The sequence below is a fragment of the Myiozetetes cayanensis genome, unplaced genomic scaffold (assembly GCF_022539395.1).
Source record: "Myiozetetes cayanensis isolate MyiCay16 unplaced genomic scaffold, myiCay2020 scf3, whole genome shotgun sequence".
In the NCBI taxonomy this organism is placed as follows: Eukaryota; Metazoa; Chordata; class Aves; order Passeriformes; family Tyrannidae; genus Myiozetetes; species Myiozetetes cayanensis.
In genome coordinates, this window is record NW_026087521.1 from 43,559,930 (window position 1) to 43,571,889 (window position 11,960).

At 36.1% G+C, this 11,960-nt stretch overlaps 1 long non-coding RNA gene across 1 annotated transcript; it reads right to left on the reverse strand.

The window, feature by feature from the left end:
* Positions 1-1,200: 1,200 nt before the first annotated feature.
* On the reverse strand, positions 1,201-9,604 carry LOC126644615 (uncharacterized). Its single transcript, XR_007629971.1, has 3 exons — positions 9,467-9,604; positions 8,476-8,627; positions 1,201-1,414 (listed from the first exon to the last, which is right to left on the reverse strand). It is a non-coding gene; the product is annotated as an uncharacterized LOC126644615 (long non-coding RNA).
* Positions 9,605-11,960: the final 2,356 nt, after the last annotated feature.

Sequence of the window (11,960 nt, forward strand, 5' to 3'; positions counted from 1 at the left end):
TAAACAGTTGTTCCTGTCTCCTAGCATTGTTTCTACCCATTTTCTTTTCTTGTAACCAGGATATTGTTGCTTTTTATTCCTTCTGTTGAGACTTTCAATGATATACAAAAGCAATTACTGGTAATCAGCAGGGTGCAGCAGCTGGCTACAGTAGAGGCTTAAAAGTGGGCAAAAAAAATCAAAGACCATTTTTGTAAAAGTGACACTGGCTTTCAGGACAAATACAAGCTCTGGGGAATCAGCAGTGTTCATGGAATTGTGGCACCTTGTGCACAGAAACACGGAGCTAGGCAAACCTTTTCTGATGGAGTTGGAGCCAGTAACAGCTTGCAAGTCCATCGAACAAGCTCTGGAGATGGATGCCAGCAACAACTAATTGCCTTCTGGAAATAAAAAGGGGCAGTAAAAGGGGATAGGATCTTAGAAAACTGCTAGAAGTCTTAAAAATTATTTGCTTCAGTTTGAGAATCTCACTATGCTATTTCCTCAAATTATTTCTTCTGCTATCACTTTGAGAAACGCAAAGAGAGTGACTCAGTCCTCTAGCATCTTACACACGTCTTAGTCATCGTCAATCACAAAAAAGTTACAGTATGGTTCTCATGTTGAATTGAAACACTTCCTGAGAGAATGGGCATACTGGATGCAATGCTGAGTCACTCTCAGCTGCCTACCATTATTAGGTATTCAGCATTGCTAAATTGATACAATTAATTTTCCTGAAGTCCCATAAAATTCTCTTTATCCTCCTGACAGTATTATTTCTTTTCTTTTTTTTTTTTTAATTATGGTAGTCAGTTTGCTGCTAAAACAAAGACAAGGCAGCTTTTGCTCTTGTTTTTATATTTGAATCTCACAGAGCAGTTTTTTTACTCTCACTTTTGTTCACTTATTTGTGAATGACTGCATCTTTCAAAATCTGAATCTCTAGAACATAATGCTTTGAGGTATAATGTGAAAAGAAAAAAACTCTTAACCATATCCTGAAAAGTCACAGGAAAAGAATCACTAGAGAAGCTGACCTACATACCAGACCCTAAACAAAACAGTTTGAATATTTTCTGTGAATTATTGAGGCAGATACTACCACCAAAGATAGGACATACATATAATAGTCCAGAATGCTTTCCATTTATTATTTTATTCTTCAGTTCACGTGACCAACATGAAGTACTTGAAGGTGATTACTTACTCCCCTAATTTGCACATAACTGCTTTTATTTTTCTTATGATTTTTGGGCATGGGCGATTTAAAGACATAAAAGAACAGTTTGACAAAAGCTGTATCTGAAAATAGCTCTAAACACAGTCCTCTGGCAAAAAGTGTTGTCATGGTGGGTGTTCTTCTCTCCAGCCAGAGAAACTGGATGAAGCATTCCCCTTGATCCTGGAGTTCAAGATAAGAGCATTCTGTCTGGTAAAAGAAGAAAGTAGGTTTCTGAAAGAAAGTAATACTGGTGATGGCTTTTTGGGTCTGCCTTAGCAGCTACCCAGTCTGATGTAGCAGGAGAGACTGATCTCATGGGAGGCAGATCCCAAAAAGTGGCTGCCCTTATTTGCTAAATCAGCAGACAATGCACTCCATATGGGATTAGCACAGTGCAGGGATCCCAGATGTTAAAAGTCCAGCTGAGGAGATTTCCTGAGGGTACAGGTATTACCTTTTGCACTCCATGAACAAACTTTCCAGATCTCTTTCCCGTAAAGTAGAGTACTGTATTTCAAGCTGAAGGCAAACAACTTCCCTTCTTCTCCCTCTGAAAAACAATTCTCACTAAACCACAAAAGGCTATTCTTAAGTCCTTACCAGGGTAGAAAATTTGCACTCACTCCTAGTGCATTTCATGTGAATGAAAAAAGATTCCTGTGCTTTGGGAGTTGCTAATGGCAAAAAGAGACTTTCAAGATTTTAAGCCCCCTAAAAGAGAATAGCAATAAACTTTCCAAAAGAGAAAGGAACATTACTTCTGCCACTGCAGAATTATCTCTTCTCCAGAAATGTCACTTTCCTTTCCTCTCCTCTCACAGCTCATTCACTTTCCTCAGTGTGATTCCTTGACCTCCACTTCTGTGGCTTGAACCCTGCAAATTTCAAGGTCTAGGCTAAATAAAGATTGGAGCTGTTACACCATGACTAATGATGAGACAGAAACCACATTCTTCTTATGGATGATGCAGAATTTGTTTTTAAGAGTTGTCATCTGTGTAGAAGCTTGACTCAACATAGGCAGTGAGTATCAGTGATTCCAAGAAAAAGGGTAATGTGTGTTACAAAAGGGATCCTAGATAGGATGGTGCTTTTCTTCTATATAGGTAGTACAGTCTGTTCAGACCAACAAAGAGGTAAATGGCATGACAACACCAATCTTTTAGACCAGAGCTTCTCCTTGACACATTTTGTGTGTCTATTGCTGTGCCAAGAACCTATTTTCAAATGGAGCTTAAATATTGTCACAACCCTTGTTTGTGTGGGACTTTTCCCATGTCAAACCATAGATTACAGAGTCCTTGGTAACTTCTCTTATTTCACTTTAAAAGATAAACAGTAGTGGATGTTAATAAAAGTAATCTGAATTCAAAGGAGTCTCAGACTCATCACTTTCCCTAGTGCAAGTAGACAGCTTTTATTGTGTTCTATTTATTATATTACAAAAAATACTAAAATGTGGATAGTTTAGGAAGTGTTTTAAAACAAACTTTGGACAGCAGAAGCATTTAAATATTTTAATGAGTGTCTTGCCTTGAGCATATAAAATTAACTGAATTGCACTTAATTAGGTCATCAGAACTTTCTAATCTTTTTATACATTAGAGACAGATTTGAAACTCAGTAAATATGAGTCTGCAGTTTTTTAAGGAAAACTGTTAAGGTCTAGAAACTTTTATACATATCTATGTTGTGCAAAACTTGAACCTGGTTTCTTGATTTTCTTGTTCTCACCTGTCTGATTTTTCCACTAAGGAAGGCTGTTGCTTTTGTAGAAGATTAAAATGGATCTGTGATATGGGTGCACACTCAGTAGTTATCAAAGGGAGAATGTCAGCTCTTTGTGGCCTGTTTTATTTAGGCAAGAGAGATTTTTACAAGTGAAACCCTCTTACAGCACTATCCTTTATCTATATGAGGTAGTAGATGCCCTCATAAAAATTATATAAGGCCCCAACAAAACCCACCCCATTGTGATTCCAAGTTTCATGTGAGTTGGATTCCCAGTTGGTGTAAATGTGTACACCCTCATTTATGGCAAAAGGTTGTTAATATATGTCAAGTTTTTAAAAAATATTTAAAATAATTGAAGGTCAAACTTCTACTTTCCAGAGACTCATTCTATTGTCTTAAATAACAATTAAAAGTTCAACTATGCCAGTGTTACATCCCAAACATCATTTTGGTGCCATTGTGTAGAAGGTAAATTTCCCTGTTTCTTTGCTGGAAGTTTTGCATACACGAGGTATTAATATGCATAATCAGAGATACCTGAGCAGAGCTCAATAAATTTTACTGCTTTTGGTAATTCTGTTTTGGGGAATGACACTGTCGATGCTGTCAAAACTTCACATTAGGAAGAGAGAAAAAAATAATCAATTTCTACAACAAATTAATGGACACTGCAGGACTTTGTTCCATATCTGTGCTGACACCTTGAGGGTAACCAAAGCCATGTGCTCTATATTTGAAAACCTAGAAAATTAACTCATATTCATGTTCGGTCTATTTATCAAAACAAAGAGAAACTAAACCATCATCAGAACCAGGAAAAGCTAGATGGAACTTCAAATTGCCTTCTGTGCCCAAGTACTGATCTTTAGCTATACCAAAGGCAGGCTTGGAAAGCCACTGGTGTTCTTCTAAAAAAAAAGAAAATGGAGGGAGAAAAGTCACTGATTATATTCCTCATCTGATGCAGAAAGTCTGGATTCAGGTTTTTACTCCATCATGACTCCAAAACCTCCAGTGATCCTAGAATGTTTTTTTTTTTCTTGAGAATTAAGAGGTCATCTAAATAATTTTCTTCTGCAAATGTAAATGTCTTTTTTTTTGCCTGTTCTAACATAATATGCACTTTAGAAACTTTTTTTTAATGCAAGCACTGTAGATAGGCAAAACAAAATTGCCTTGTGAATCAAGCCTTTCTAGCACCTAGACAAGAATTTGTGGTCCTATATGTTTTTATCATTTTATGATGTCTGTGTGAAGGACAGGCAGAATTGCAGGCTTTCTGCTTAATGTGGATAGGAATTGTTCTCCAGCTATTACCTCAAAAGAGGCAGAGGAGAATGGAGAGCAGTAGGATGAGGCCTCAGCAATAGTCTTTCTTGGTTGCCTACAGGAAGGGAAACATGCTACAAAAATGTTATATGTGACTTGCCCTTCTCCTCTCGTCGTTGGAAATTGTAGGATTCTCCTGGGTTGGTAAGGGGCCTGTTTACTGCATTGAAGGTCCATGCCTATGAGATACAGTTTAGTCCTCCAGTTACCTTTGAAAAGGAGTCTCGTATATGAATAACTAGATAGAATGGGCTTTTTTTTTTTTTTCCATGTATATGAATTGCATTTACATGCAATATATATAGTGCATACATACCAATATGTATTTATATCTCTGTGGGTTGCAACTACATATGATTGTGATTTTCTTTTCACCATATCTGGACATGTTGGTTTGCAATGAGCTACATCTGAAATCTCATTCTAATCGTCTTTTACAGGTATCCAAAGTGTCTCTTGCTTATGAGAGCAAATTTCTTAGACATTTTAGACCCTTGGGAACCTGGAGATGCTGAAGTCTCATACTGGCTCTGGAAAGGGACCTGAAGCACTGAACAAACCAGTACAACTGGGGCATGCAAGGTGGTACAGAAATTCTATTCATTGAAGTAACCAGTGATGATCATTTAAGTGATCATGAAGTCTGTGCTTTTTTTCTCCATGTTATCACTCTGACTCTGTGCTTTCCAAGGTAACGTTGTCACACTGTGATGGGTATGGAAAAGCTCATGTTGGAGTGACCTGTCTGGAGACTGTAACAAGAGAAACAAGACTGGAGACCCATGCCACTCTCTCTACCTCTTTGAAAATGCAACTACACCTCCAGCTCACAGTTACAGCCCTTGCCTTTCATAGGTGGTCATGCATCCACCAGCCCTGAACTGCAGTGCATTTTTTTTGGTTTTGCTTTTATTAAAAAGAACATAATGATCAAAATGAAAGCAATACATCAAAATTAACTGAAAATTAAATATTGTTCTCCTTTATCATGTTCAGATATTTCAGTAAAGCAATGTCTTTGTGACATTTTTGTAAATCATCAGCTGGAGTCATCACTAGAATGACATGTCATCTGATGTTTTGTCAGACCTACAAGCTGTTACAGAAGTTAAATTCTTTTTCGGTCCTTAGAGAGCCTTAACATATCTGTGTTAGAGAGGAAGACATTGTGATACAGTTTCAGTTTGTTTACCCACTGACGTTTTCAGGAACTAAACAAAAATAAAAAGATCATCAGTTTTTGGGGATATTTCTTCTGCTCTGTGTGTATCACATGATATCACATATGTCATGTTTTTGCAGACTAAATAAAACTCCATCTTGCATACCATTCCCCAGCAATCAATGTTCATTCCTAACACATCTGCTTGGATTTTGCTTTAATCCTTCTCTGCTTCATCTGTTTTTATCAATGTCTCAGAAATTTGTGTAAACTAGTCTCATACTCAATCTGCAGAATTGACTTGATAATCTGAAACTTTTAGGAAAAATCAGCAAGGAAAAAAGTAGCATAAATATATTTAGATCTGACAAATACAATGTGACTAACCGTGCCTGTTGGCATAGCCATTTCATTTTATACCTTAGGTTTCCTAGCAGCCATTTAGAAAAAAAACCCCCATTGTAATGAAAGAAAACTTCCTAAGAAAAATAGTCAAAAATATTAAATTGCAGCAGCATATATTTTTAAATCTATGACTGCAACATTGCAATGATAGACTAAAGCAGCTAATACCCATGGAAGTAGAATAAGCATTTTACAATGATGTATATGTATGTCTATTAATCAAAATTTAGTATCATATTTGGATTAATTTGAAAACTTTGATTTTCCTCATTTTGTAAAATCCAGTATATTCTTATCATGAAGAAATTGATAATAAATATTATAAACCATTAAGTTATCATGACGGTAAATTGAAAAAGTGTACAGTATCACAGCAATTCTTGTTTAAAGTGAGATACCGTTTGTTTTTTGAAAGTGTCAACCAGTTCACAAAGAAAATGAATCACAAAGAAAGACATGTTTTCTGAGATGACTGATATAATCTCAGGCTAAATCTTGAGGATAAAGTAGTTTAAATGTCAAATGCACACCACTCTTTACATTTTATAATAATTCTGTAATAAATGTTCTCTGATCATTGTGAAAGGCCAGTCTTCCAAAGTATAGCTATCTCAAAAGTTCATGGTCAGTATTGAAACAGTAATTAAACAATTTATATTCACTTATGACTGAGGGTGGATTCACACTTGTGTTCCAGAGATAAAATGGGCTCTGTGCCATTCACAGCACTTTGAACCATCCCACCTCTATTGCAAACAAACTGAAAGAGTGGACAAATACACACCTGTCAAAGGAATCAGTTTTGTCAATGCTACAACCTGTTTGTTAAAAGGATATAGACTTACTGAATTGCTAGTAATACTCAGGACAGAGGGAGTTCCTGCAATTCAAGTGTTGCAAAACCTTTTAGAACCAATTTATGGGTTCACAAGATTTGCAGAGTTAATGCAAGTCTCTGAACTTTTCCTCCCTGGTGCATAAAGATTTCCCCTCCCCCATCCCCCTACTAAATATTTTTTAAAACTTTCCTAGAGTGCAGCATGTGTTATTTGTTAGAACATGGTAATCTCTCCAAATGCTGTGCTGGCAAAGCAGATGTGCTGTTACCTCCACATCTTCTGTCTGCATAAACTTATGCAAGGAAATTTCCTGGGAAATTTAAGAGTTACCTATTAACCCATTCACTCAATGTGAAACATTAGCTATGAATATTTCTCCAGTGAATGTCTAAAGTCATGAACCATCGTATTCTTTTCTGCAGATGAGATTGGATATCACAGAAAGAGTAACAGGCATCATCCTAGAGTACGAACAGGTTCTCTTCACCAGTTCTGTGTAATTCTTCTCCTTTTTATTTCTCATTCTCTTCCAGGGTTCAGCTGAAGTTGACATGATTAAAAGATTACTGTTTCAGACCACTCCAAAATATTGAAGACTGAATGATGGGTAGTAGAGTCCTTAAAAAAATATTTGTTGGATAGGCTTTTAAGGGTCAAATAAATTTTCTATATACAAATCAATGTTAAAATACCTTAATAAAATAAAGCATTTAGAGGATTTACACAAGTAAGAGATATAGTTGGAAAGTGATGGTGGCTTCAAGACATCTTTTTTTTACATTTTTTCAGCATTTGTGTTGATAGTCTTTTGCCTCTTCGTGCTATCACAATAAACCTAACATCTATGCAGATTAGTGATAACAAGGGGAGGAATAAGAACTAAGTAACAATAATAAGAAAAAATAACTAGAAATCTGAGCCTGTCCATTTTTGCTTTTTGTTATTATTGGGTTTGACTTCGTTTCCATAAAGTTTTCCTTGATTTTTTTGCTTTTCTAAAAATTACCTCTCCCAAAGGCTTAACCCACCACAAATCTTGCTTTTAAAATGTCCCCTTAAAAGTTTCTTAGGCTTCTTCGCCACATGGAAACAGCAGAATGGGAAGGGCAGGCATTTCAGTGAAGCATAGTCACTCCATCCTGCAATGGGACCCTGATGTACTGCCCCGCCTTGGAACATCTGCCTGGTGTGACCAATCCCTTCTTTTCCATGCTTCAAATATATAGTCATCTGAAATCATGTCAGGTCATCCCTGGAGCTAAGCAAAAAAATAATTTCCAAGTAATTTTCTCTGCTCCATCAACAATGCACAGTAACTGTTTACAACAATAGGAAGCAATTAGTATTTGAAATTAATGGATTTCCTACCTCAAGGTGGACTTTTGCTTCTAGCCTTTGATAGAGCTGCTTTATCATCAAGCTTTTGACTTCTCAGTATAGTTACAGTTTCAGATTGGATGCTGGCAGAGACCTATGAATCCTTTTAATGACTGAATAACTAATGAGAAAATGCTGTAAAACTTGCAGATATTTAAATAATTCATACTTACCTTAGAAGACTTCTACCCTCTTTTTCTGATTGCAGACAAAATATACTTCAGCTGAGACATTTTCCTACTGATTTGACTTCTATGTGATATTTCTTCTGCTGCTCTGGAAATCAATTACTTGGATGACATAATAGGTCCCCATTAAACTGCATGGAGCACAGTACAATCTGTTTCACTTCAAGCCAAGATGGCCAAATTAAAGTAAATCATAGAGACACTCAGTTTGTTGCTATTTATAAAATTAGTCACCTGCAGCATCATCCTGGATGAAGTCCAGTGGATGAAACAATGTTGGAACAGTGCTATGAACACTTAAAATATATAGGACATGGTGTCTCCCTTTTGCATCTGGAAGTTGCACATCTCTTAATATGGGGATGGGAAGTCCCTTTCCATTCATTCTGAAATATGAAAAGACAATAAAACAGTTTTAAAAAGGAGATATTTTGTTTCCCTAACAAAATTTTATCTCTCTCTGTTCTCTTCAGTTATTAAAAATGACAAAACTGCAGTTATAAACTTGGAAGATGAATATCAAAATTTTTCAGAACCAAAGGATTTGATAAAAAGCAATTCCGCTTTTTCTTTTGTTACTCAAAATCTATCTAGCATATCAGGTTATACAAACCTAGAAAAAGAGATCCACAGAAAGTGATGGGATTAATCTAGTATATGACTTCTGTTTACCCAGAGTAATCATGACTTATGTTCCTATGTTGTTTTGTAAGCAAAAAACCATTATGACTTTCTCCCACCTAATTTTCTGAGGATAAGAAGATTTTACTGTTTTCTACTACTCATAGTGACAATTTCATTAGTAGTTTTTCTCAAGAGGCTACACACAGTGTTATCATGATGAGAACTGTTGTAGCATTAGTAGTAACAAGTCAATGCAAGGCTCAAATATTTCTCATTCAGTGATAATAAATTTACTTTCACATCTGTGAAAACAGAATTTGTCTGATGTGCTTCTCACGTAACACAGAAGTTCTTTTCTTCTTAGTAACTGTTTGACCTAATAAGGCAGAAGATGCTTTGTGCCACTAACAAGTGCCACTTTTACTGCATATGAATCAGTTAAGCAGTGTCGTGCTAAAGCTATTGGCATTAAGAAGGCCTGTCAGCTGGTTTAGTTCAAAGCAATGCAGCTTAAATGTCAAGTGTGTGTACATATATACATATATATGCATATATATTTACATCTGCAATTTAGAAAATGAATTGTTTAGAAACAGCTTACTGTAGCCTTGCACAGCAGAGCTGAAAAGTGAACTGATGATGCAGACATCACTGGATTGGTTTTAATGGAATATTTAATGCATGGGTGGTGATTCTCAGTGTCAGAACATGATTGCAGATGTCTGGAAAAAAAAGTGTTGATTTCTGAAAAAAAAAAAAGCATTAATTTTCATTTGACTTAGTGTTGTAATTGTCTGTGAACAGGAACTACCACCTGTCAAGAAAAAAGAGGGTTCTGCTGTAGAAAGCTGGTTTATCATTAATTTTGGTTAATTCACTTATCTCCTAAAAAATGCTGGCTCTAGTAACAGAACAAAACCAGTCAACAAGTGCTTATGAAAGTCCAAAATATCATGATAAGCTGACACCATTTTGACTGGGACTCTAATTTATGTACATCTCATTGCTGATCCTTTCTCTGACTGTGGCTGGTGCCACTAGTTGGAATTGACTAATTAATGAAATTTTGGTTCATGCTTGAGCCACAGAAAATTAAGGGAATAAAACTTCAGGCCAGAGTAAGATAAAGCAATATTCTCAGGGGTGGGGGGGGGGGGAAGTAAACAACAAAGATCAAACAAGTATAATTAATTTTTATTTTACATTTGCCTGAAATATTTCAGGCAAACCTAAATGAACCTAAAATGAAACACTGTGCATTGTTTTCTCTTTATTTATACCTGAACTAAAAGAAATTCTGAAACAATTAGTTGCATTAAAAATTCAGAACAATTAAACAATGTTCTCTTTGAATAAGCACATATCCAATTGTGTATCAAATCTGCAAATAATTCCAAAGAATTTTTCTGTATGCAAATTACATGGATTTTTTATTTGTTTTACTCATTTTTATGAATATTCCTAAAAGGACAGATATAGGACTGTCTGACCACAGAGGGAGGTTTTTCTTCGCTCACATTTTCTAAATATTGGTTTATTTGCATAAATATTAAAAAATTGTCCCTTTGCTTTGTGTCTTGCCCATTTAAACCTTCAGGTTTTTGGCTTTTTGCAGACCCCTCCTCTTTGAGCAGGAGATTGGTCTAGAGATATAGTGAGGTCCCTTCTGATCTGATCAGTGTTATGAATTATGACTCCATCTCTATGATCAGTGTTTGACTCCATCTGTTATGATCAATGTTTGTAAATACCTTTTAAAGTTCTCCTTTTGTGGACTATGCCATCTTCCTCACTACTGAAAGAATAAGACAGAAGTTCTTCCCTCATCCCAACAAACAGTCTTCACAGTGTAAATTCTTTACTTACATACAGCACTAGCATATCATAAGCAATAGAAATTCACTTATCGGCATGCCTGAACTCTGACATGTCATGTTACCATGATGAGCAAGAAAATTGTTTGTTTTATGGCTTGTTTACTCAACTTTAGGCTTATCCAGCAGGGATGTCAACGTAACTTGAAGATTCACACACTTGAGATAACAGCAGCAATTCCTGTAAGAGCCACCAATTTTTGCCATAGGACCCTTCATCTGCATTCCTCAGCATCTCCCTAAGTTAGCAAAACCCATCTGCACTACTCATGTTAGTGCTGATCAAAGAGAGTAGAAAAGATATCTCATCTGCTTTGTACCCCTCTTAGGAAGGAGGTGTCAGCTTGTCTCCATTGCCCAGGAGAGCCTGCAGAGTTACTGTAGCCCAGACAAGTAACTCTTCCAATGCCAAACTTAGGCTGTGTGGATCCCATCTTCAGTTATGGTGAAGATAAAGCTGAAAATCTGGAGTTTCATTTAAAATCATCAAAATCTTGGACCCTTTACACCCATGAAGTATTTCTGTGAAATTTCCCTGCCGAAGGCATCTTTGAGACACTTATTCTAATCTAAGACCACAATCAAAACACCTACTCTAGGATGGTCATAAACTTGTGATCTCCAAACCTTTCAGATATATTTAAAGATTTTATTCCTATTAGTATTTTCAAGGTGTAACTGAGATGAAATGATAGGATTGTAAATCCTCCTTAACCAAAGGAAATCAAATGCTTTCAGGTTGCCACAATTAAAATACTAATGTGATAGACACCTAGTTTTACTACTAAGTGCATATTTCTTTGTCTGTGAAGATATTAATATGCATCTATTGTGACTTTTAGTAAGCAGAGGAAAGTTAGTGTCTGCTCAACTGAAGAGTAAAAAAAAAAAAAGGAAAGATGACAGAATTAGATCAATCAGCTTAATTTCAATTCACAGAATAAATCTGGAACAGTTTGCATCACCTAGAAAACAACAGGGAGAGAAGCAGAAGCCAACATAGATTTGCCAAGAACAAATCAGAGCAAAAAACCTCACTCTTTCAGTGACCAAGTAACGGGTTCCATGACAGGTGAGAAGACAAAGAACACATGTACCTTTACTTGAACAAATTTCTTGACACAGTTGATATTGTCACGTTCAAGCTAAGAAAAATGTAGCCTTTATTCTGTGGGCACATAACGGATTAGATAACCACACCATAGAGAAACTAATAAAATC